Source organism: Lampetra fluviatilis, chromosome 3 (genome assembly GCF_964198595.1).
Source record: "Lampetra fluviatilis chromosome 3, kcLamFluv1.1, whole genome shotgun sequence".
Classification (NCBI taxonomy): domain Eukaryota; kingdom Metazoa; phylum Chordata; class Hyperoartia; order Petromyzontiformes; family Petromyzontidae; genus Lampetra; species Lampetra fluviatilis.
In genome coordinates, this window is record NC_136277.1 from 22,253,107 (window position 1) to 22,279,695 (window position 26,589).

The following is a 26,589-nucleotide window of genomic DNA, read 5'->3' on the forward strand; positions in this document are numbered from 1 at the left end:
GCTGGTTTCCAACCCTCCACCCAGAATGAGAAGAGCGTCAGTGTTGATGTCCAGAGTGGGATATCCTGTCTTCGTTCATGTCCACCATAAAGGGAGCTCTCTGATGATGATAAAATAATGTTTAGTCTTGACATCAGTAATAACTATCATCACGAAGATGGTAATCCTTGAACTTGAACAGTTTTCATCGAGCGATGGATGAACAAAATACCTTGTTTTTTTATCACACAAATACCATTACACAGCGGCATATGAATTAAAAACAAATGTTTTCCCATTTCTAATGTTTTAATAAAACAATGCTACACTGATGATGCAATGGCTCTTGTGTGCCATTAAAGTAACGTATTGTTACTGGGCAGTTACCTAGGCTGCCAAACTCCCCGGTCACTGCTCTCCAATAACCGTCCAAGGGCCGTACCGGGACACCACGACGATGTAAATAGTGGAGCAATGCTTGGCCTTGCTGGCCAGTCGTGGTGGGCAGGAAGAAGGGCAGGGGGGCAGTCAAGAGGGCAGGGGGCCGACAGGAGGGCAGGGGGCAGACGGGAGGGCAAGAGGCAGGCAGCAGGGCAAGAGGCAAACAGGAGGGTAGGTGGTGGCTAGGAGGGTAGGAGGCAGTCAGGAGGGTAGGGGGCAGTCAGAAAGGAAGGACAGACAGGATGGCAGGCAGGAGGGGAAGGAGCAGGCAGGAGGGTAGGGGGCATTCAGGAGGATAGGGGGCAGAGAGGATGGTAGGCAGGAGGGGAGGGAGCAGGTAGGCAGGTAGGGGGCAGGTAGGAGAGTAGGGGGCAGGTAGGAGTAAGGCAGGGAGGGCAGGCATGAGGGCTGGGGGAAGGAGAGAGGTGCAGGGAAGGTTCCGTCTGTGAAAACAAGACAAAGCAGGCCCCATCGCTCATCCTGGCACCACGTCAGATCCCTTAACGCGGGAGGAAAGATAGAGCGGCCAGACCCAGGGCCAAACACATTCTCTGCCAAGAGGCACACGCGCAAATTTACGCATGTGCGCGGGCGGGCACATACCCGCACGCGCAGACACATACATCTACCCCCACACGCGTGCACACCCAGACACACATACGCACACGCACCTCCGCTGCCCCCCGCTGCTTCTGACAAATGCGCATATTCGCATTCGTACAAGTGCTCCCCCTGAACCGATACAAATCACAGGTTGGCATTCTTTTGGTAGGGCTACTATCATCCCAACACAAATGCGATATCCCTGTTTGGTTCGTTTAGGGTCGTGCGAGATTGTTTGCATTCGTAGTTTTTGTTTTAAACGTGGAGCTATTGACCCCTTTCAACTTGTGGCACCCGCTTGCACATCCCAAGCTGCTGCTCAAGGATTAATTTTTTTTTTAAACGAAAGAAGACACCGTTGTGAGTTATTTTTCTAAACAAAAAACGTGAGCCAAATACTCGTCACGAGAACGTTGACCCTGAGGCCCATATCAGTCTACGGCCCTGGAGGCGGCAGCAGCAGCAGATGTCACGTGTGCAAACAGGCTGCGGCAAGTTGAAGAAGCTGGCAGGGCCCTCTTGGCTTCAGGAAAACACAAAGTCCCCTTTCGCTTTTAAATTTCGATTTATTATGTTTTATTTTTATTATTTTATTACTTCCCTTCTACGTGACTTTACCGAAAGAACCAAGAAGATTATTGTATTATGTTTTATTGTTATTATTTTATTACTTCCCTTCCACGTGACCTTACCCCCCTTTCGCTGCAACCGTATTGAAGACATTGTCAGGGGGGAGGGCGGTGAGGGGGGTACCATTTAGCAGGAATGTACTGAAACGCAACATTTTATTAACTCGATGAAGACAGTGGCAGCAGCAGCAGCAGTAACAGAAGAAGAATGATTATTTTGACAAATAATGCATAGCTGTCAACCCATACGGTTTACCCGTGTTCTTGTACAGGGAAACTGAGTGTTCAGGTCCAGACGGCGTACAGCCGTTTCAATTTGGGCACATTTGTTTCATCTATTTGTTTGTGTTTCTCCCTCGTGATGGGACTGTGCGAGTTGGACGTTGGGATTTATAAGGGGCACGGGGTGACCAATGAGGTCTGAATTGGCCTGTAATAAGTAGGCAGCGCTGATAAGGGTTGACAGGTATGAATAATGAGACAACCATCTGCCCACGCAATGTTTTAGTTTTAATTTTTCTTTCGTGTGTACATGCGCTGCTGCTGCTGTACACCACACACAGAGATTAAGTTAATTACCCCCGTACCCCCTCCATAGACTGTGTAGGCTGTTGGGGTAAATGCTGTTAGCGAGCACCTGTTAATGCCAGCCATACGCACAAGACGATGGCGTGGCTTATCAATATACCTGGCAACTCTTGTCTCCAAATTGTTGACGTTTATATAACTGCACCAGATACTCGTTTAAGACTGAGTCGACCTTCGGGGTGAACCCCAGGACTGGCAGGTAGCATATGCCACTGATGTTGGTCGTGACCAGGAATCCACCCTGGGTTCGTAGGGCAATGCGATAACCACTGCACAGTCGCTCCCCAAGTACACACATTCACAGCCACATAAGCACGACGACCCCCCGTTGTTTATCCTTATGGACCACGCGACAAGTATTGTTGTTCGCACGTAACCGCAATGGTCGGGACCGAGGAAGTCTTGAGACCAACAACAAAGCCTAGGTAGTAATTTTCATTTTGAAAAAAAAATCGGTGGGAGGCCCAGGATAGCTTCGGATGCCACCTGCACACACATGTTGTGAATGACCAGGGATTGAACCCAGATTGCCGGGATCGTATTTCAGTGTGCTAACCACGATACCACCACTCCCAGAAAAAAAACACACACAAAGATAAAGACCCCCGTCCCCTTATAACCTTAACAGACTGTTGGGGCAAGTGCTGTTAGCGAGCACCTATGAAGGCCAGCACGGCACATGAGGGGGTGGGTGGCCCGGACCACGCCCGGCCGCCTTTGTCTCCCCAGTGGCAATGTTTACACACCGCATCAGGTACTCATTTGAAGCTGAGTCGACCTAGAGAAAGCCCAGGACCATTTCAGATAATCGTCAATGGTGGCGGTTTCTGGCAATCGAACGGTTTGTAGCGCAAGTGCGCTAATCGCTGCGCCACCGCTCCCACACATACAAAAGACAAAGATTCCCCATATAGCCTTAACAGACTGTTAGGGCAAGTGCTGTTAGCGAGCACCTATGAAGGCTGGAACGGTACACGAGGGGGTGAGTGGCCAGCACCGCGCCCGACCGCTTTTGTCTCCCCAGTGGCGATGTTTACACACCGGACGAGGATACTCATTTCAAGCTGAGTCGACCTAGGGGATGTCCAGGACCGGTTCATATAATCGTCACTGGTGTTGGCCACTGTGAGCTGGAATCGAACTCGGGTCACCGGGTTCGTAGCGCAGCGATCTAACCACTACACTACCGCTCCCCACATACATACGCACACGTACAGACACGCTCACACTTTAATCTCATTCTTCTCAACCTCCCAAACCCATAAAGGAAATAGCGCCACGTTTTATTGTCCGAGCCACTCGCGATCAAATTTCTGCCCCCCCTCCCGCCCGCCCCGGCTCCTTTATACGTGACCACGGAACAAGCGATCTCTTCACGCTAAATTACTCCACTCCGTCTCACCCAATTACAGCCCAGCGTGTGGACCATGCAAGTGCCCCATGCGAGCAGACAGAGCCACATCACACCCGGGCGGCAAAGCAGAAAGCGTGTCCCGTAAACACCCGCCGAAGCCGCTGTTCTATGGGCCACGCGGTGGGTGCACAGGAGACGGCACGAACAATCCCCGCAAGGTGCCCCCCGTCTCCTTACTGAGCGCTTGCCGGAGCTGACATTTCATAACGGACCTACTCCTCACAGCACTTTTCATTATAAGATTTCAATAGTGTATATATATATTTTAAAAATGTATATATCTACAGGACACTCTCACCACCTTCATCACGAGCACTGCCTTTCTCGCAGAAGAATGCAAAAGGTTAACATTTTCAAAGAATCGCCGAATTACACTTGCCAGTGGAGAAAAGGCAGAGGTCGCAACCGGGTACCCGATACCCGTACCCTACCCGATACCCGGCTACCCGTACCCAGCCGGGTACCCGTTTGCGACCCTGGTGCGGCCGGGTACGGGTAAGGAATCAAACCCCGTTTGCGACCTCTGAGAGAAGGTCTCCATCGCCGAAACCACTGCCCGACCCATGGATGTTGCACCCCTAAAGCAGCGTTCACGACGAAGGTGGCAAGTTTAATTTTATTTGTGCTCGTGCGTCAGTGCCAACACGTTTCTTGTTTAGCATCCACCGCTGTGTTTTCTTTGGTTACATTTGTGTTTGTTTTTTGTGCACTCCGAGTTCTAATACATTTTAAATAAACAACTGCTCAACTTTGCGCGTTCGATTCTTGACGTGTTTATATTACCTGATCGCTATTAAAACAATCAAACATTTTAGACCTGCCAGAATAGAAAAAATCATTAAAAAATAATAATAATAATAAAAAAGGAAGCAGTCCGGGTCACATTGACCGAGCCAATATTAAACGGTACATATATATAAATAAAAAAATATCACAACAATGCTTACAACCTGTTTTGTAGGGCCAAGTTCCGCGCAACTAAATGCCGCAGTAAAACAATAAAGATGGCTCGTTGAAACTGGCTTGCTGCCGCGGTGAGCGACCGTTTAAAAATGACCCGTGGCCTCCTTTTGTTTGTTGATTTCTGTTGTTGTTGTTGTTGTGTTACCTTAATCCTGCAGCGGGGGTGAGAACGGCGCGTCGCTATCTCGCTGCAACCGCCACGTCGCGGCGGGCACAGCGAGCCGGTCCAAGGTCGTCGGCGCCTGCAAGATAACCCACGGGGGCAGGCCAGGAGGTAAAACTATTAAAGCCTTTAAACAGGGGGCATCCGGAGTCCCGGCTCGTGGCTCAAAGTCTGCAGCCGCAGACCAGGGTTTCGCTTAGACGTACAACGCCACGCCAATTTGTCTGCGCTGATCAGCGGTGTGCGTTACTCTGTCCCACGGCTCGGGTTACCGGACATCGTTTGATCCAAAGGCGGACGAGTGACGCGGCTAACATCAGTTGGCGCTTCGGTTTAGTGCTGGGCGACGTCAAGTTTCGTGATGCTGGTTATTTCGTAATGGAAATAATAGAACCCCCCCTGCGCCACCCCCGACCCCCAACTTCAGTGTTTGATTTTTCATCAGATAAACGATATCAGCAGGATCCGCACGCGTGCCTAAATGCTGTACAGTCCAACTCGTTAAAAACAGGACGTTATCACTGGGAGCCTAAAGAGCTTAATTAGATTGACTGTAAGTGTGTCTCAAGTCTTAGCAGGTAAGCCCTTTGAAGAGGACTCTGCTTGAGGGTGAATGTTGCAGTTGAACCAACGCGCCAGTGAGTAAAGACAAACGAAAGCTAATTCCTTGTCCCCCTGGCTAGAGTCTAGACTGCTTTAGATGACACATTTACAGAAAATGCCACTCAAGAGGTGGTGGTATGCCACCAGCCGCAGGTCCCACGTCACTTCTCTTTTAAATAATCAATTTGCATCGATCAAATGTAGAAAAGAAAAACTTTCACGAGATTTGAAGCTTTCGGTGACTGCAAGGATTCATATTCTTAGTTTTTTTCGTAGGTAAAAATTTAAAATTAATAAAAGTAAAATAAAAATAAAATAAAAATCACGACGTTTCGGAGGCAACACAAGATTCCGTCTTCAGGTGGAACCGTCACAGCACGATAGCTGTATCAAGTAAATTTTAATTTTTTACCTATGTGACTTTACCGAAAAAAACGAAGAATATAACTTTCACGAGGACACGTGTGCTTTCAGACTATCGGCAAGTGGGTGGCAGGGGTTAGCGTTCATCCCTATTGGATACTCCGTGCCACAAATCAAAATTCCACATTTCTTTGGCTGGGCACGGTTTATCACTATTGACTTTTACAAAGTGGGTACAGTGCCGATTTTAATCAACCCCCGAGCGATGGTGTGGCAAGTTGACCTCCAATCGGAAAATGTATTCGCAACGTTTCAAGCGTGAGTCAAGCATTCTGTTAGGAGTGCCACCCGAACACACTTTTTTTGTGTCGCTCTTTTGTCAATCTAAAATTAAAGGCAATTTCAAAACAATGCAGAAACCACAGACTAAAACTAAACGAAAACTATTTTTTTATTTTGCCAGATAGGGCCCACTGAGCTATCGAGCTCTTTTTTCAGAAGCGACCTGGCCACAAATGTTGACTCAAACTACCAAGTGGCTTATCATGTAGAACTATATATCAGCCTAATACTCGAAACGCATGTTGATTCTAAATGTGGAGGCAAAAACCAGAGGACCCGGAGAAAAATTCTACACGACCAGGGGAGAGGACATGCGAACTCCAAACATACAACAGGCGTCAGAGTCAAAATCGAACCCACGACCTCCTGTATACCAGGCGAGGTAGTTAAGAGCTCGCCACTGTGGCTCCCTGCCGGATCAACTGCCGGACGAAGGCCTCTCCACACTCTGTCAGTTGTGGAGGTTGTGTGACAGCACAGCACGGCACCTCGCCACACTGGTCAGCGCGATTCGAAGGGGGAGCGGGCGGAGGGGGGTCGGCGCACGACCGGTGCACATGTCACACTGACATTAGACGTGGCTGGGAATCCAATCAAGGTCTCCCCCGGGTTCATTGCGCAGTGCTTGAGCCACAGTGCCGCTGCTCCACGTGTATATATACACACACACACATACGTGTATATATATATACACACACACGTGTATAGCCCCCCCGCCCCCAGCCATGCCGTGTGGATCACGGGGGTTATTTGACCACACTTCATCACGCTGATAGTAGAGTACAACAATGGATTTTGCTGTACCACGTAGCCCCGTGTATATGCTCTATGCCAGCGCTTCTTAACCTTTGCTGCAACCTTGCACCCTGTTGGTTGTCAATCGTAAAATTAGTTTTTCATAAAGACATACGTTTGATGAAGCGAAGTAAGCTGTACTCACGTGCCCGTGTTTAATTTGTGCTTTCGATGATTTACCTTCTACAAAAAATCTGGCATGTCTCGCACCCCCAGAAAGGGCATCTCACACCCCCAGGGGGTGCAGCGTGCGCCCCAGGTTAAGAAGAACCACCGCTCTCTGCAGCGCTAACTGCAGCAGCCTCTGTCACCGTTGAGCTCACAAGCCCGACGTCCCAGCGAGCTCGGGTTAGCGTGACGCAACCCTCTGTTTGAACAAAAGTGCCGTTGCAGCCCGGCCACCACCGCCCACAGTTTGAATGTCAGCGGATGAGTTACGAGGGCGGCAGAGGCAAAAAAAACGACTTTCCGGTTCACCTGGTGCGAGAAAGGTGGCAGCGAAACGCTCCGTTATCGCGGCAAATGATATCTGCCGCCTGCACCTGCTGACGCATCAGGTCTCACGCCCTTACGGGGTCTGGACGGCGCCTTCTGCCCCTAACCTTGGGGCACCCCCTGGTAGAAGCCACCAGACACCAGCACAGGGGAGTGAAACGATAACGCAGATATCACAAGCCAATCGGGGCCTCAGCCTGGTTCGTACTTCGAAGGGGACACTGCCGAGGGTATACCTGGTGTTGTTGTCGGGCTTGAGTCGCGAGGTGGTCAGGAGATGGCGGTACAGCGATGGCTGCTTGAATCTATCTGGGCTGAAACTTCGAGTGCTGTCACTTCGTGCGTGTGGATTTTCTGAGGACCGTACTGCAGGAGTCCAGGTGTCCTCCCACATGCCGAACATTGGTGAACGGAATTCACCCAACAATGCAATGCGGGTCCTTCCTGACATAGATGGTGTCTCGAAATTCGGCTAGGCTTTCCTGGATAAATGAGGGACATTGTTATTTTCACCATAAAATGTTGCTTGCTACCAAGTGGCGGGGCTTGTAGGGACAGATGAGTTTGGGTACAGGTATAACGCTTAAACAGCGGCAGAGTAATTCCCTTGTGGGAGGAACCACACACGAGAGAAAAGGCTCCCAACCAAGTTCCCCGACGTGTTTTCACGTTGTACCGAGTGTCGTTCGGCTCATTGAGCTCCCGGCACGTGGGGCGAAACGTCACACTCCGAGCCGAACAACACGCGAGACAACCCCGAAAACGCAACGGAGATCCATACAAAGCATGCCCGCGAAAACCTGCGCGGTAAATAGCAGCACACGAGTCTAACAAAGTGCAAATCTTCCACCCACGGTGCCATTTATAGCAGCATCGGCCACACCACTTTTGCAGTAAGTGCTGCCCTCAAATTAAAAATAGTGGTGGCAGTTATGTAAACTAAACTTTTTTTTTATTCCTCCAACGGAGTTAGCAGCAGCAGCAGCTGTACTTTTGAAATCTTTAGCCAAACAGGGTCAAGTTAAGCCCGGCGTTGCGCAATGGCCCCCTCAGGGCCCACTCATTCTTGACCTTTGCACAACAGTCGTTGTGGGAAATAACCTTTTCAAACGCAAATTGTCAGGCGCGGCGCACTCCAACGTGCACTCTGGTAGAACGTCATTATTTGGATCCTTTAAATTGTCGCGGCTACCGCCACTGCAAAGTCACACCGATTAAAAACAGACCTCGCCAACGTGTGTCCATGCAGGTGCTTGAGCATGTTACTGTACAGCCCTCTTGTCAATCCACTGCTGGATGAGGGCATTCTGACGCCTGTGTGGTTCACGAGGGTTATTTGGACATCTTCACTCCGCCGGTGAGGTGTGGCATTGACTCTGCCTGTGAGGTGCGGCTTGGTGAAGCTCCGAGCAGTGGACGTGTGAGCACAGTATAGTAAGATGTGTACAACACTAAATGTTGCTGCACTGCCTTCTACTGCCCATCGCATAGCCCTGAACCTAACACTATTTGTGCATGGTGGTCACTCATCTAAGCGCTGTCCAGACTCAAACCCTGCCTGGCTTCCGAGATCTGATGACATTAGGTGCATTCCGCAATTATTTATTCACATATATTTTATGCAATTTAATTGAATATTACATGTTTATCGCTTGTTTGAAAGGTGAATTAATATCACGTTTACATGTCAATGCCCTCATAGGCAAGTATCATGTAAATATATATAAAATGTACACACGTCATCTCTTGAATTCATGTACCAAACATACCTTTGCGTCAAGTCACGCAACACCTGGTCAACGATGATGTGATCATCAATTACGCGAATTCACTCGAATAAATCGGCGCACTTGTAGCGATACAAATGTATCAGGGTACACCGAACATTGTCAGGAAAATATTCACTAAAACATTATAGCTCTTTCTCCCTTCATGAAAATGCGTTATTAATCTGCGGTGTGGGTGGGGGGGGAAATGTATTTGCTGAAGGATTGCAACAACAGAATTGTAAATGATTTGAATAAACGTTACCCGTTTCAGAGTTATTCAGCGTCTAAAACATCGTACACAAGGCGTGTGCAATCATGTCCAACGGTGGGGGGTGATGCATTACCAGAAATCCAATTACAAAAAGCAATAACGCGTATTAGTAATATGATGCTATTGGGGTGTTTTTCTATTCCCAGTGTGGAATCAAATTACCGACACTTAGCATGCACCGAGTAATTCGATTTTACAATAATATTCATTTTTAAGCGACGAGTCTGTAGCCGCTTGGATTAACGTGAGGACAACAGAAGGCAATTGCTTTCATTCGCGCTATAAAGCCTACAGCCACGGTATAACATGATGAACGCCAAAGTTAAATTAAATACCATATATTTGTTTTACTAGTAATCATGAGAATAATCGAGTGATAATATTATCGGACGAGCTCGACTTTAAAAAATACCAAACAAGGAATTCAGTTGCATTATTTCTAAACCTCGCTTCCGTAATTAGAGAATATAATGCTTTTCATAAGTCAATCTCTCCGCACTGCGATACCGCGGCTACAATTTCACACTTTGACTCCGTTCCAGCGTACCTCGGGTAATTTCACAGCGCGGTAGTCGCTTTCGACAGCAGCCCAAGCACCGTCGCCACAACCTCCGATGGCGAAAGCTCTCACGCGTGGAAGGAACAGCGCGCGTGGTGGTTTCCACTGCCACAGAACGCTCCAAGAATAAACATCCTCCTACGAACCCCACGGCTACTCGGAAGACCACGTGTACACACACACCGCGCGCGCACACAGCCGCGCGCGTGCGCGTGGAAAACGCAGCTGCTGCCACGGAACACAGCGCCCCGTGGGTCAGGTGACCCTGGCAATGCCTCGCATGCCCACTCCTTCAAGCTACGTGAGAATGATGACGGGGGGAGGGGGGGGTTTGTACTCAACGCCGAGGGACGCTCACAATGTCAAGGAACCACCGCGGATGTCGACTTGTTTATGGAACGTTCTCCTTGTCCTTTGGTGGCGACTGTTTGCACACCGCGGTTAAACGCTCAGACAATGATGACAGCACGAGAACGCTGGGGAAACGTCGCGAGCCGCGAGCCTGTCATTACGGGCGTTTCGTAAAGTCGGTTGGGTCATCTCGGTCTAAAGGAGGAAAGAGTCTGCGTACACATAATTTGCTCTCGCTATTCCGAGCACTTTGCTTCTCCATAGCTAATGGGACTCGGTTGCGCGTTGCTGGCATAGTTCACGGCCATTCTTTTGCGAAGCTTTCGGTGGTGCTTGCTTTGTCACCACCACACCGGGGTAACCAAACGCGAGTTGATATTCGCAGCATCACACGGAGAGGAGGAAGGAGTAAGTTGAGCCATGTTTTGTTGTGACCGCACAAATATACAGGACTGTGGTGTTTGGCCATGGGACAGAACTGCTATCCCAGTTCAAGTTTCAAGTTGATTTTGTTTAGCCGGGCGACAATTGAAGAGGCGAGGATAGAGTCCCATTGGTGAGAATGACTTGGGTGACCAAAATGGCAAAAAGCCAAACAATTGGTGCAATGAAGCAAATAGAAATCAGAACTAAAAACAAGCGTTACGTGAGAAACCGAAAATTTTTGACAAATAGAATTGAACGTTAAACATTCACACCCCTCCTAGCGCAAGTTGACTCGGGAATAATATTTGTAGGTTGATCATAGTACAATAAAAATTAAGTGACAGACATATTAAGCGGATATAAGGTGACGAGTGGACTCGTATGTAAACAGAGAGGGATGTCATCGGAAGGTAACAACGTGCACCTGTACAAATACCGCATTTCAAACAAGTCATAACTCATTCGCTTGACTCCTCTACCTTGATAACGTTTAATGCTGTTTGGTCACATCAACCCATAGGGCAGGTGCAAAGCCGAGCTCGGGTCCACATCAACCGCTTAAGCGATTTGCCCCAAGTTGACAACATTCTATTCCCGGAGCCTGAGTAACATAAAATGATCGTAAAATCTGTCACGGAGCCAGCCAGTAATTTCTTTAGGAAATTACCAACGTGTTCCTCTCGATCGTAAAGTGGATGTCAAAGTATGCGTGACATCGTTTGCAAGAGTATGTCACTGTGTCACAATGTCGTCGCCCAAATTCCACATTTGAACATTCAAAGTGTCCCCCCGTTTAAATCAGGGCATGACGCGGTTCCCATTTCCGTTGCCAGCCCTGAGCCAGTGGTAAGAATTCTACACTGGTATGGCAGGAATGAACAAAATAAAACCGTGCTACTGCATTGGCAGTGGTACACAAACACAAATAACTAAACTCAACGCCTTATAATCAATAAAAGTGCCCTAAAGAGACAACATTATATAACGGGCATTGTTTTGGGCAACGGCCCTTTATCGTACGTGAGATAATCATGAGTGTTGTTTATGGGAATATAAATTAAATAGATTAGCAGAAAATATTGTCAACATCATATATCTGCGTCTCCATATAAAAAGTAAAATAAGTTCTTAGACAACCCATCGGTCCCGACGGCCTTCTGGAATTAGAAATGTTCAGCTGCGTTGATTCAGTAAAAGCAAGTTCGGGACCGATTATGACACACACTGTCTCGTTAGCAGTCAGGTCTGCTTGAATCAATGCTGATGAACTGCCAGATGTTATATGCGAGGACCCTTTAAGATGCAGGTTCATATGTTTGAGATATATTGATAGATGTTTCGTAGGAGAGATTATTTCTGCTATGAAATACCAAGTGGCATCCAATTTATCGACTCCAGATGAATGGTGGACTTGAACTGACCACCAATCCAAATTTGAATTGACAAATATTTTCAACAAAATTGGACAAAATTATCAACTGCGCATACGTAACTATGGTTATAAAGACCTCCATAGTAGTAGAATAAATGGACATTCGTGAATTCTCATCTGGCCATATGAAAGGCAATGATTGATCAATTTCTAAGTGAACAGATAAGCAACATGAGTCAATATGCCTTCAGAACCAATGTTTTCTAGCCACATTGACTCAATCAGACAAACTCTCTCAACTCTGTTGAGTCTCATCAGTAGCATCAGGAAAATCTGCCAAGTTGCCTGATATTTCAAGAAAGCTCTCCATAAACACATGATGTAATTTGGGGGGTGATGAATAATAAATAAAATCACAACAAGTAATTTTACAGCCTTTGTCAAATCCATTACTGGATGAAGGCCTCCTTACACAGTGTCAGACACGTGCGTTATTTGACCAGACTTCAAACTGAGACTCAAACAATCAAAACTGACCCAAGTATGTGTGCTTGTTTAAAACACATTACTCCGTAAAACACTGGTCTGGAAGTCGCAAACGTCGTGGAATAAAGTGTTATTTGTATTATTTTTGAAGGGGTAATCTATTTTTACATGGGAGATGCGAGCATTTTCTGTTTATCGATGTGTCATCCAGTATCTTCGCCGGCGTATAGAGAGTTGTGAGTATCCAATTGCCAACTCGTGTTGTTTAATTTGTTACCGTAGCACTACGACGAGCAGTCTGCTACAAGGGTTGTTGCTACCACTGGCCCAAGCAAGTGTGCAAACAAACACAATGCCGTACATTTTGTATTGCCTCTATATAAACATGCTTATGGACATTTTTTCGAGATTTTTTTAATCGAAATATCATGATTTTCCTCGAAGCAAATACCACAAGCTATTCAATGCCTCTGTGTACACTGGACATAATGCAGCCTTTGAGATGAAGCATTCATCAGCATGATAGAGCACGTTACATTACAGTACACCGCTGGTACAATTCCTCATTCAGGCCAGCCCTCCGGGCACAGGGTGACCACAGTTTTGGACCATCCTCGGTCCAGCATTGACAACAAGGCAAATAGAACTCCCCCCCCCCCCAACATTCTTATTGGCGATGGCTGATCGTCCTTGCTATTCCATTTACATTCATTTATTTCTATTGGCTCTAGCATTTTAAGCATCTGTTGCATTTAAAGTCGAGTCTCCTGCTCCTGCTGGAGAGGCACAGAGAGAAGAACAAAGCTGTGCAGGTGTCGTTCCTCGACCTTGAAAAGGCATTTGACAGGGTCCCCCACGACCTCATCTGGCACTCGCTTCGATCCCATGGAGTCCCTGAAACCTACGTGCATTGGGTGCAACTCCTATACAAGAACGTCACCAGTGCAGTCAGGTGTGCAGTGGGCATATCACCGCCATTTCCCATCAGCGTTGGAGTGCACCAAGGATCGGCCCTGTCACCACTCCTGTTAATCCTGTGCATGGACACGATCACTGCCGACCTGCACACGCCCCTGCCATGGTCAATTCTCTACGCGGATGACGTCCTCCTCTCAGATGAAGAGAGAGGAGAAGTGGAAAGACAAACGCGCCTGTGGAAGGAACGTTTGGACGAAAACGGGATGAGGTTCAACATCAAAAAGACGGAGTATATGGAGTGTGGCCCCAAAACCGACGGCACCATCAGCATTGACGAAGAAGATCTGAAGAAAGTGACGGACTTTAAGTACCTGGGCTCCACCATCAGCTCAGATGGTAGCATCACGACTGATGTGAGGTCACGAGTCAATGCGGCATGGATGAAGTGGAGGCAAGTCACCGGAGTCCTCTGTGATCGGAAAATGCCGGATAGGCTGAAGGGAAAAATTTACAAGACCATCGTCCGACCGGTGGCACTCTATGGATCCGAGTGCTGGCCAGCCACAACTGTACACGAACAAGCTCTCCACACCATGGAGATGAGGATGCTCAGATGGAGCCTCGGACTCACTCGATGGGATCGTGTCATGAACGAAGACGTTCGGAAGCGACTTGGTGTGGCCCCCATTGCGGACAAGATGCTTGAGGCAAGGCTTCGGTGGTACGGCCATGTGATGCGAAGTGAAGAGTTATCAGTGGCCAAGACTGCCATGCGTATTGAGCCAGAGGGCCGCCGTCCACGCGGACGTCCGAAGAAGCGATGGATGGATCGAATAAAGGAAGACATGAAGATGGTCAACGCATACCCCGAAGATGTCCTGGACCGAGCCAAATGGAGAAGACAATGCCGAAAAGCGGACCTTGCGCCACAGCGGGAACAACGCTAGGAAGAAGAAGTTGCATTTAAAGTCGAGTCAAAGTATCCCCAGGATCAAATTGAACGTCGGTCAGTGCCTATCTTCACTGCAAGCAAGTATTGGAAATTCCACATTCCCATAGCTGGTGGACGGGGTGGACAGTGTATACTGAGAATAATTGCCCTTGAATGTCCCCGCATATGGTACATATTTTATCGACAACGAAGGGATGATGGATCCGGTTGGCTGCCGACCTAAATTTTACCTCTCAACTTTGAGATGGGGAGACAGGAACCCGAACTAGAGTATGTCCTGGGCGAACATGTACACATTTTAAGCACTTACAATCAGCAAACAAATGACGTAACCTTCTAAATCTCATGTTAGGTTCGGGAAATTTAATTAGGTTACTTTCATTAAGTTAAGCCAAGTTTAATTTCCGCTTTGGATGTCATATATGAGTTATCGTAAATATTGAGAGAGCGTTCAGTCGTATGTGCAGCTGCTTGGAACGAACGCTTGTTGAACTCATAGTTTGGTGCCTTTTTGTCAATGTTTAAAATCTATAACTACATGCCAATCAATGAAGCACGTTTCATTTAACTAAGAATGTAGCATTTAAACGTAATGTTGAACAGCACACAAATGCATGTTTAACTTGGAGGTGGCAGGGAATTCATTTGAAATCAATTATCTGGAGCAGACGGACAACAAAGACAAAGATCCCCCGTATAACCTTAACAGACTGTTGGGGCAAGTGCTGTTAGGGAACGCCGATGAAGGCCGCACGGCACACGAGGGGTTGGGTGGCCAGCACCACGCCCGGCCGCCTTTGTCTCGAGCCTCAGACATACAACACACACACAGATCTCTGCTCGTACAACGTGAGCCGTATTGACCCGGTGCCTGCTAAACACCTCGGCGTTCGTTTACCTGGCAATCACTCAATCACGTTTTCATTTAAACGAAGCCATTTCTGTAAACCACTAAGTAATTGCCGATCGATTTGAACCAATTTGCAATTTCCCTTCACTAGTGATGAAAATTGGGCGGCCACGAATAAAACATCAGCTGGGAAATTACTTCCCACAAGAAAAGTCCAAACATAAAACTACAAACACATCTCCACGTCCCCCCCCCCACATTGCCCCCCCCTCCACGCTCCCCCACATTGCCCCCCCCCCCTCCACGCTCCCCCACATTGCCCCCCCCTACGTTCCCCCCCTCCCGACATTCCCTCCCCTCCACGTCCCCCCCCCCCACATTGCCCCCCTCCACGTCCCCCCCCCCACATTGCCCCCCTCCACGTCCCCCCCCCCACATTGCCCCCCCCTCCACGCCCCCCCACATTGCCCCCCCTACGTCCCCCCCCCCACATCCCCCCCCCCTCTACGCCCCCCCCCCACCACACCAGGTTTGGTCTCAGTGTCTCATCACCGATGTGGATCATTAATCCGGCCACATCGGTTCCCTTTGGCAGAGGTGGTGTCAACAGCTCGAAAGATTGTGTTGTCATTTCTCTTTTTTTTTACTCGCAAACAACGTGAGCATAACTTGATTGTGATCTCCACCAAGTTCAATTTGTTTTCATTTCGCTTGTCAAAATAAAAGAAGCGCCCGATGATGAGCACACTTTGCGATGAGCTACACGCGACTTAATGACACGTTACGAAAATTGTCGTGGGTGTGTTTTTTGGCGCTCACGTATGTAATGAAGTAATAAAGCGAGCGATATTTGCCACGTTTCAAATAATACTTCAGCAAATGAGCAGAATTCCACTGTGGCGCAAAAACACATTCCATCGGTCTGTGGTAACTGCAAAATAATAAATGCCACATCGTAAAAAAATTGAAAGCCTGATCGCGCGATTAAAATATTTATGAAAAATAAACCAATGAGACGTCTCGAGTAAAAACATGGCCCTGAGTGCGTCATTAATATCCTTAAGACTACCACAAATAAAACATTATGTTACATTTTTCAACACTTTCGTCTGTCTTCACTGCTTACGTTACACTTTAAAAAAAAAAAGTACGCGGTGGCATAACACCACAAAATACTCTTGAGAAAACCTTGGGCAACAGCTATACAGGTGCAGCTGTGCTCCATTAATCGAGGTTGCAACCCACGCCTTTGGCTTACCAATGGCTCCATGCATTCTGTCGCTGACCCACGGCTCACAACGGCGTTACTGCTGGACGCCGAGCCCGGTATTGTAACATTGTCACCGAGTGGCAGCATTTTTTGCATTGTGCCCCGTTACCAAGAGGGACAATTGCCTCCGGATGGAGAAGCTCCGAATTCGCACGGTCGGTCATCTCACAGCTGTTGTGTCTGAGCACGTTGTTTTGTTTGCAGACACACAGAGAGAGAGTCCTATATTGACTCGAGAAGGTCGACAGGTTTTGGTGGTGGCTGATGTCACATGATGAACTTGGTGTACATGCAACAGAGGTCGCAAACGGGTTTTGATCCCTTACCCGTACCCGTACCTGGCTGCACCAGGGTCGCAAAAGGGTGCCCGTACCCGGCCGGGTATGGGTACCCGTTCCCTACCCGTACCCGTTCCCTACCCGAAATGAGTGACAAACGGTTACTCACCAGTGACTCACGGCCTACCCGTACCCGTACCCGGCCGCACCAGGGTCGCAAACGGATACCCGTACCCGGCCGGGTACGGGTAGCCGGGTATCGGGTAGGGTACGGGTATCGGGTACCCGATTGCGACCTCTGACATGCAATCGCGGCATTCCGTTTGTTTCGTTGACTTTCTGTCTGCAATTGGTGACAGGCAGCTAGATGACAGCAAAGCTTACACACAATTTCACCGTTTTACATGTTGGGATCCCATTTAAACGACCGGAAGCCTGTTGTTTATATAAGTGAAATAACTGTATGCTTTGTGTGCGTGCGAGTGAGTACGAGAAAATCAATGTCCATCGGTGCCGTGGTGGAAAAAAAATCGTTGAGAAAAGCAATCCTTATTTTAAAAATGGCATGTATTTGTATTACATCCTGCAATTAATTATGATCACTTTTAGACAACCGACTCGCTTGTCTCAGCCGACATGGACAAATTAGAGCAAAGTAGAGGTGACATCACGTAATCGTCCTGAAGTGTACCGAGGGAAATTGAGACCATGCAAGAACGTATATAACGGCGTACCTCTTAATGTTGGGATGGTCATCAGAGGTATACGAACACAACATCGGAATTTGGCATTTTTAAACCTCGGACATTAACGCGAGGCATTGTTTGGTGAATGGCGTGTCATTAAAAACAAATCTCCATAATGTTCATTTCAGCAGTTTTGCTTTATTATGCGAATTAGACCAAGCAGTGTTGCAATGAAAGGAAGCCGTTTCAACTTTAATTTCTACTCGCGCTCATCCCACGCTGTCTATTGCAAGTTGGTGTAGGGCCCATAAAATATATCTCCAATTTGAATATGCTAATTCATGCATGCGGGGAGCATTGGCGGAGTGGTTGTCGCACTCGCCGTGAACCCGGTGTGACCTTTGTTAGATTCTCGGCCACGGCTAACATCGGTGGCGAGTGATATCTGAAATTACCCAGAGTACCCCCCGCCCCCCATGCCCCCCTCCAAACTTTACCAACCGGCACATACCATCATGTATCAAAGCACTGTACTCAATCTTAATTTTAGAACGTTCGTGACTGCAGGAATTATTATTTGGTTCTTTCGGTTAAGTCACGTCTAAAGATAAAATAATAAATTAAATTAAATAATAGAATACGACGTGTGTTGCAATCGAAACGTCGTATTCTATTATTTAATTTAATTTATTATTTTATCTTTAGACGTGACTTAACCGAAAGAACCAAATAATAAGCACTGTACTCAACACATCCACTTACCATTGCTTCTTAGAACATCTTCAATCGTGTGTGTGAGTTGTGGCCTCTAATTAATTCTCTCATTCTGTCTCTCATGGTGTTACAGAGTTCTGTGGATTCTATCTTTTGTTTGACATGTTCATACCTTTTTAATACCTCTCCATTAAGAGCGGTTTCAGATTAACGCATCTTCTCCGTTTCCTTTACGATCACTTTGCCTCCCATTTTCAGGACACTGCCCATTATATCTCTAGTTGTTTGACTCATTGATGACACAAAAGCGCATCCGAAAGCGCGCGATGCAGTGACCGTCTTTGTTTCGATGGTTATCCAAAAGCCACTGTGAGGATGGGGCAACTCTATCCGAAGTTATCTTGAATCCCTAGAATTCTATCTTTGAATTCCACTCCTCCGTAAATACTGCCAACTTTCAGACTAGCACAATTGATATAAAACCAAATTAGTAACGTTGACAAGCAAACTAGATAGTAAATCAATTATCAGCATGTTCATAATAATATTCATTTATCACAGGTATGATTAATCTCCTGCGACCTTAGCTAGGTCATTACTCTAAATCATAATGCTAACCCCGTGAACTTTGCTGATTATACGTTTCAACGTTCCCTTAAATAATCGAGTAACTGTTAAAAACATTACAGCTATAATCCACGTATATAAACCATCATGCACTGCCATATCCACACTGCGATCCAGGCATCGGTGGCCTCGTACTGCCACGAGGAAGGAAGGAGAAGGTAAGGCCGTCACGGCATGCGGTGACATCAGAACACAAAAAAGTGTAACGGCAAAGTTGCAGCGCTGCAATTTGTTTCTCGCTGGCCGCCTTTGGGGAGGGTGTATAGTATGAAAGGCCGAAACACCCTAGGAACCAAAGGTTCACTACTGACGATGCGCTCCCCAAATTTCACCAGGCTCACTGTTCATGAACTCTTGGAAGTGCTTGCACAAAGGATAGTAACATCTCATCCTGTGTTCTTGGAATCACACCACTGCTTGGAGAAAAGGTCTCCACTCGCGAAATCGCTCTCGAGTCACGCTTAGAGGAGTATACTCTCCCACACTTGCCACACGTCTTGGACGAGTTGGGAGTACCCACACTTGACCCCGCCACACGCAGCCTGCTCGTCGACTAGCTGTGGTTGTACCCATTTAACCTGCTGGGTGGACAGAGGTGGGCCGGATTGATGGTGTCGAGAAATGAACTACCTCGCCTGGTATGCAGGAGGGCGTAGGTTCAAACCCAACCCTGATACCTGCTATGTATTTTGGAGTTTGCGGTGTCTCTTTCCCCCGTGGTCGCGTGGATTTTTCTCCGGGTCCTCCGGTTTTCCCCTCCACATTTAGAATCAACATCACGCGTTTAGAATATTTGACTGCGACAAATTTCCACATGATCATAAGCCACTTCGTTGAACTATAATTTGTGGCCAGGTCGCTTCTGATAAAAGAGCCATATTGCTAAGTGGGTCTTACCTTGAAAAAGAAATAACTAAATAAATAAAACTTGCCCCCCCCCACGCCCTGGATTGTAAGTCCAGTGTGTTCACCACCATACACCACGGCAGCATCCCGAACGGCATGAGATTTAATGAAAGAGAAGAAGCAGAACAACAAAACCCCCAGCGTCGGTCGGCAGAAAGCCGTGACCAGAGTGTGTAAAGAGTGGAAGATGCTCGCTCGTTCGTCCAGCCTCGGCATCAGCTGCCACGCGACGACGGACAACGGGAGAAGAACACGGAGGTGTCCATCGCGACATGGCGCGCACACATTCGGCGACGGAGGACTATTGTGTTATCCCTGGGAGCTGCCGCACGTGAGTCTATCGACAGGTACCCTTGAACGTAATGTTGCAACGTGGCGAACTGCGCTCGTTTGCTTCGTCGAGGGCGATGTGAATGGACAAACATCGTTTTTTGTTTATTTTTTGCTGCAAGTCAAACAATGCTCTTGCATCACGTAAGGAGGGCAAGGCGCGGACTTCCAGTTCGGCTCAACCTTTGTGCCCCTTTGCGAGCGGCTGCCCGGCTGATCGAGTTATTCGCCATATAAACCCTCCTTAGACAATTGCGCTCCCTCTGTTGATTGACAACTTAATGGCGACACAAACCAAAGTGGTTAACCCATCTTCACCACGCGGAACACACGAGCAGACACGCGCACCATTTGCCACAAAAAGACAAAGATCCCCCGTATTAACTGTGGGGGCAAGTGCTGTCAGCGAGTACCTATGAAGGCCGGGACGGCACACAAGGAGGTGGGTGGTCAACACCACGCCCGGCCGCCTTTGTCTCCCCAGTGGCGATGTTTACACACCGCACCAGGTGCTCATTGGAAGCTGAGTAGACCTCGGGGAGGCCCCGGACCGGTTGAGATAAATCGTCACTGGTGGTGTTAGCCGTGAGCGTGAATCGAACTGCGGTCACCGGGTTCGTAGCGCAGCGCGCTAACCGCTCCGCCACCGCTCCCCACACACCCGCGTCTGCCAGGCGCACACACACACGCAGCACAACGTACGGGCAACGTGTTACACGCGCGCAGCAGCAGCGCATTGTTTGACAAGTGGGAAACTCAATTAGAAAAGTCACGGAGCGGTGCTGATAAAGCACTGACACACAAATATACTTGAAGGCCCCTTTAAAATAAATAACTAAGGTGGCAACCATCGCAGCAGGCGTGGGTCGCGTTTGTTCCATGTGCCCTGTGTGTGTGTGTATACCCAAGGTGTCGGCGAGAATCACGTTGCACGTGACAGCGGGCGTAATGCGATGTGGTGTTTATTTTCACGTGGATGCCGATCTCTTTAGCGCTGCTTTTCCAGCAAGAAAGCCAGCGGCCTCCAACGGCGACACGCCGCTGGCTCCTCAAGTCCACAGCATTTACAAGCGAGAGCGGCACCCTCAAAGTGCACCTTCGAGGGTTGAAACGTTCACCTTTGAAAGGCACCCTCGGATGAAACGTGTTGCTCTTTAACTCTACTCCTTTCCCTAAACAGTTATATCGCTTTAATGTAAAAAAAAAATCGATTCGGACCCAACACAGTCCGAGCGACTGACGATGGGGGAAAACATAAACAAAACATCAGAGGTCTTCGCGACCTCCGTTGCAATCTCTTCTTTGTATGTTGTGTACGTGCTTTTTTTATTTCTCTAAAAGTAACAGTCATTTGCTTTCCAGTGAATCGTTTTGGAGGCCAGAACAATTCTTGGTAAAAATTCAAATCGAGAATTCTGCTGCAACTCCACTCCACGCTCCCGGTGTCGTTTGTGTTTACGGCAAAGGGCACGGGAGAACATTTGCCTGTGTTTCCACGCAAAAAAAGCCCGCAGAATATGAAATAAAGGCGGGTGTATTGTGCAGCTGAAATATTGGTAACTTTGTCGCAGAGACAAGCTCCGTTTCATTTGAGGGCAATCATTGCGGCTTTGTGAAATACGCTCTTGCCGTCTCATCGGGTAGCAGCAATCACGGGGCTCTCGTAAATCACGCAACAAGAATGGGTTGTGTAACAGTGCGCTTGATTGTGTTTAAAAAAAAATCATCCATGTCTTCAAAAACTCTGCTGCGAGTCAGTGTTTGACCGCACATCCCTCTTAAGCTCCGTACATCACTCATAAACGCCATACATCCCCATTAAGAGTTAACATCACAGATGGAGTCTTGATGGAGAGGCCCATTCCCTGGAGGAGTCTATCTTATTTTATTATTATTCCATTTTAGAGAGTAAACACAGCCCTATTCTTGGTTCTTTCTATCCACATGACTTTACAGAAAGAACCAAGAATATAAACACATCCCCTCATCTGTTTTTTTTCGTCATTACCCATAACTCACTGGGGCAGCACGTAAAACATTGAGCTCTTTTGCAATTATTTGTGCAAACTCAATGTTGGGCCCCGCGGTGTTCAGGAGTAGCTCTTGTCGAAAACATCGGGTTACCCGGTGGTCATGCGTTTAACCTGCCACACTCGGCTGATTAGATTAAGTGAAGTCGACACCAGTTCAGAGTTTGCCTTGTTTAAACAAATCCTATCACGTTTTTTTTATGAAAGCTGAAATTTTGCCAAATGAAATCCCCATTTTATTTGATCACTTTGTTTTTTTTGTTCCCGCAGTCATTTTGGTAACCCGATCGAGACCACGGACTCTTTAGCCTTGAGCACCCAGTTGCAGCACAGGCAGCCGTCATACTCAGACCAATGTTGTCGCCAGTGGTGCTGGCTGGCTCGGTGCTCTAACCCTGAGCCACCCAACCAGGGGCACGGCACACTGCGAGTGCCGTGGCCGTCTGCAACAACCCCCCCCCCACAACATCTTTTGATAAGGCGAAGAGACACCCGCAACTTTTTAGACAAATTTCATCGGTTTATTGAGTCAAAAAAATGCCGCCGTCAATAGGGTGACGAGTGCAAATTGTGCCTACGACAGAATCTTTTTTAAAAATCCAGTCGTGCACAAACATTGCAACACAAATGACGTGGGTGGCAGACAATATTCAATCGTGCGTCGCCTTACAGATAACACAGGGCGGTCACGCTTCTTTCGGGGAGCGATCGCTTTAATTTGTAATCCTCGCAACCCCCACTGACACACAATCCTGCACCAGGGATGATCTCCGCAAACAAATGGGGGGGGAAAGTAAAAAAAATCCATTTGTTATGGTTAAACTTTCAAAATAGGTTTAAGACCAGATTTAAGGCTGGATTCAGTGAATGCACTCAAGAGGCACAATTGAATTCTGAAACACACCCAGAACGAGACGCAATATGCCCACGTCAATACCTTTGATAACAATCATCATGAATTATTATGGAAGATTTTCCTCCACCCTTCCTGGTTGAAAATGACTCATGCTTGTTATTAAGCTACTTTGTTCACCACGATAGCGTCAGCATTTGTTTTCAAGAGCAGGTTGTGACACACACACGCGCACACGCCTAGACATACCCACCACGACGGACAATTATTTCCCTGGTTGGTTTCATAGAACACACGGGGCAAGTGCTGTTATTGAGAACCTTACTATTGCCGGCATAGCACACAAGGTGTGTTGCCAACATACTTCCGTTTAAACTTCGCGTCTAAGGCTGAATCGGGCCCTCAGTAACAGCTTGGCAATAATGTTCCGGATGTCCAAGAATTGAACCCAGGTCGCCAGGATTGTAGAGCAGCATATTAACACCGCCAACAACAACAACAAAAACAACCGCCATTCGCCACTAAGTGGCGGTGACGTCACCACGACGCTTGTGCCAGGCCATGTGCACCTTGAGGCCAACAAACCACACTTGTACCTGCACACACTCACCGCAAAGACAAAGATTCCCCATATCGCCTTAACAGAGTTTTGGGGCATTTGCTGTTCGCGAGCATCTTTGAAAGCCGGTGCATGACAAGGGTGTGTGGACAGCACCACCTTTGTCTCCCCAGTGGCGATGTTCACACACCGCACCAGGCTGAGTCGACAGAGGCGAGACCTAGAATCGGTTCAGATAATCGTCACCGCAAAGACAAGAGGACAAGGATCACCCGGATAGCCTTAAGAGGTAGTTGGGGCAAGTGCTGTTAGCGAGCACCTATCAATGGTGTAAAGGCACACCACCAACAACAACCGCCATTCGCCACTAAGTGGCGGTGACGTCACCACGACGCTTGTGCCAGGCCATGTGCACACCACCATACCCTCTTCCACACACACACAGACACTCTACTCGACTTTGTCGGCTGCCCTCTAACTATTCAAAACAGAAATTCAAAGCGGCAGCCAGCTTATTGTGTAAGACGTTAACATCGCTTCCTTTCTTCACTCCCTGGGGAATCTATGCAAACTGCGCAAGTCAAATACACGTTGGCACTCGATCACGAGAGAGTTAAATTTGCCTTCGTGCCAGAAGAATTGCGTTCAAGGCGTTAAAGCTGTCCAGGATTTCAGTTGACCTCACCTTTAGCCCACAAATGCGGCTTATTGCCCCTTTCACGAAAACCAGCCTCACCTGTTTACCGCGCTCATGACAAAACACTTTGAGCAAGAAAGTAAAACACCGGGGGGAAATAATATAGGGCTGCGTCGCTGGGAATTGGTGCAAATCGGCGTTTAAAGTGAACGTATTCAACATAAAGGAGAGCTCATGCCACTCCGTGCATCTCGTGCTAGCGATGTCAATTGGGACGAAAATCGCTGGTGGACTTTAATGAATTCATTATTATGCTTCTGCTGGCATTTCCCGAAGATTGTAATGAAATAAGTTTGTACCAAACGTGCCTCCTCCCCTCCTACCGTGATCTTGCCGCTTGCTCATTAATAGATTGAAAACGAATATCTTTAGAGCTGCTTTTTGTATTTAGTTTTTTCTTCTTCCCCGGCACATCAGATTATCACGGTTGGCTATGTACGGTGTGAAAGAAGTTCAACATACACACATTGCCACAAGTGTAACCAAATCGACCTAATTACACCCTGTGTCGTCATATCTCAGAAGCTAAGTAGGGTTTAGCCTGGCGAATTCTTGGATGGGTCAACCTCGGGGCTTGCCAGATGTTGTAGGTGTGGGGCTGCCATGTGGCCAGGAAACGGCAGTGCTGAGTGTCACGTGCCCATGGGCGTGATGGGAATTCCATCGGCACTCCAGGTTCATGCTATAAAAGGTGAAGGAACGCACCTGAAAACAAGTATTGAGACTTTTATTGAGGCTTATGTGGGTAAATCATTGCCATTATTAATATTTGGGATTGATAGCAATGTCTTGTAGATATAGTGTGTCAGTTCCCCCCAAACAGAGTTATGCTGAATGTAGAACATACTGAGTACAACATTGTAGACCAGTATAATGTTGCGTGTAAATTATTCTCGTAAAGTAAAAAAAAGATACCTAAAATAACCCTTTCTTATGCAATAAAACAGATTCGTACGTGTTGTGATCATTTTAATTGAATCACTATATTACATATCGCATATCAAAACATGCAGACTCAAAATTGCTGGATGACACACCTGCATACGTGGGGTAAAACGTCAGACATCATACGCAGTACATCCTGAAAACACATCGGAGAGCTATACTTGGATTGCTAGACCATACAACTGGAACCAAACTCCCTTCACGTGGGTGTCGAGGTGCCATACCCTGGCTCGCCAAGAAAATGCGGTACAGCAGTTGTAGACTCCAACTGTACCATCTGTATGGGATAGCGTGTTGCTCCTTCTCAGGCTTGGGTTTTCTCCGGGTGCTCCGGTTTCCTCCCCCACGTAAACACTCTGCATCGCGCGGCGCTTTCAGATGCGCTTCTGCGGCCATCTGGAACGCCGCTTCCTTCCGATATTAAGAAGCTACTGGAGTTGTGCACTTTGAAATCATCTAGATTGAAAACTAATTTCTTAAGAACAGTTTTTATGTGTTTAGTCTGTTGTCCTTCCCCCGCACCTCCGATTAGCATGGTTGGCTACGTTCAACATACAAACACACTCAGGAAAAGGGCGATAACACCTTCATATATAGAGAACCGCAGAGCTTGGGCAACTGTTGGTGCCGGTTTACCGCGTGGCTGCCTTTTCCGCTTGTTTGTGGATTCTCTTGCCTCCGAGTCTCTCTCTCTCTTTGAGAGCGAGCGAATACTGTGTAGCACATTACAATTTTACATTATATTATTATTACCGCGTGACTGTGTTTATATGGATATATTAGTATCAAATTCCTCTGGCTGGGACGCGCTATCCACAGTTGTATTACAACACCAGGTGTTGGACTTTCTCAGACACAATGAGGATGAGTGGACCTCTTCACGCACGGCTGATGGATTACAACAACCGGTGCTCCAACGAGAGAGTGAGGTCACTTTTGAACGTTCTTTGAGATATCAACTCACCTGACAGCAACAGAAAATTCCCAACCCGAGCAGGTGCACTCGACTTCAAGGGCAAGTGCGAGCTTAAAACTGACACCCTCATCATAATCACGCCAACTTTGATGTACCTGCATAATACATTTCACACGTTACATCAACGCTATTCTTTATGTGTGCCCAAAAAAACTTCAATCGCACAGACATTTTCACCATTTAATACAAAAATATTTAAAATTGAACAACACTCATATCTATTGGTGACACTCGGCCAATTGTGGAAATTCCACGTTCCTATGGCAGGATATAGCCTAGCCATTTGACAGCCACTGATTTTCTATCAAGCTGTATACGTGTATATATTTTATCGGCTCAGGAGAGACAATGGGCTGAGCCGACTCACAACTGAGATATAGAGACAC

At 47.5% G+C, this 26,589-nt stretch overlaps 1 protein-coding gene across 2 annotated transcripts in view; it reads right to left on the bottom strand.

Moving 5' to 3' along the window:
• The window catches only part of LOC144954636 (semaphorin-4A-like), a 169,312-nt gene that overhangs the window by 96,472 nt on the left and 46,251 nt on the right, over nt 1–26,589 (bottom strand). The window contains exons 1-2 of one of the 2 annotated variants that reach the window (XM_078885104.1): nt 9,966–10,131; nt 4,763–4,859 (exon numbers count right to left, since the gene is read on the bottom strand). The gene's annotated coding sequence lies outside the window, so the exon portion shown is untranslated. Of the gene's footprint in view, nt 1–4,762; nt 4,860–9,965; nt 10,132–26,589 lie in introns of those variants that run through there. The other variant, XM_078885100.1, reaches the window with a different exon arrangement.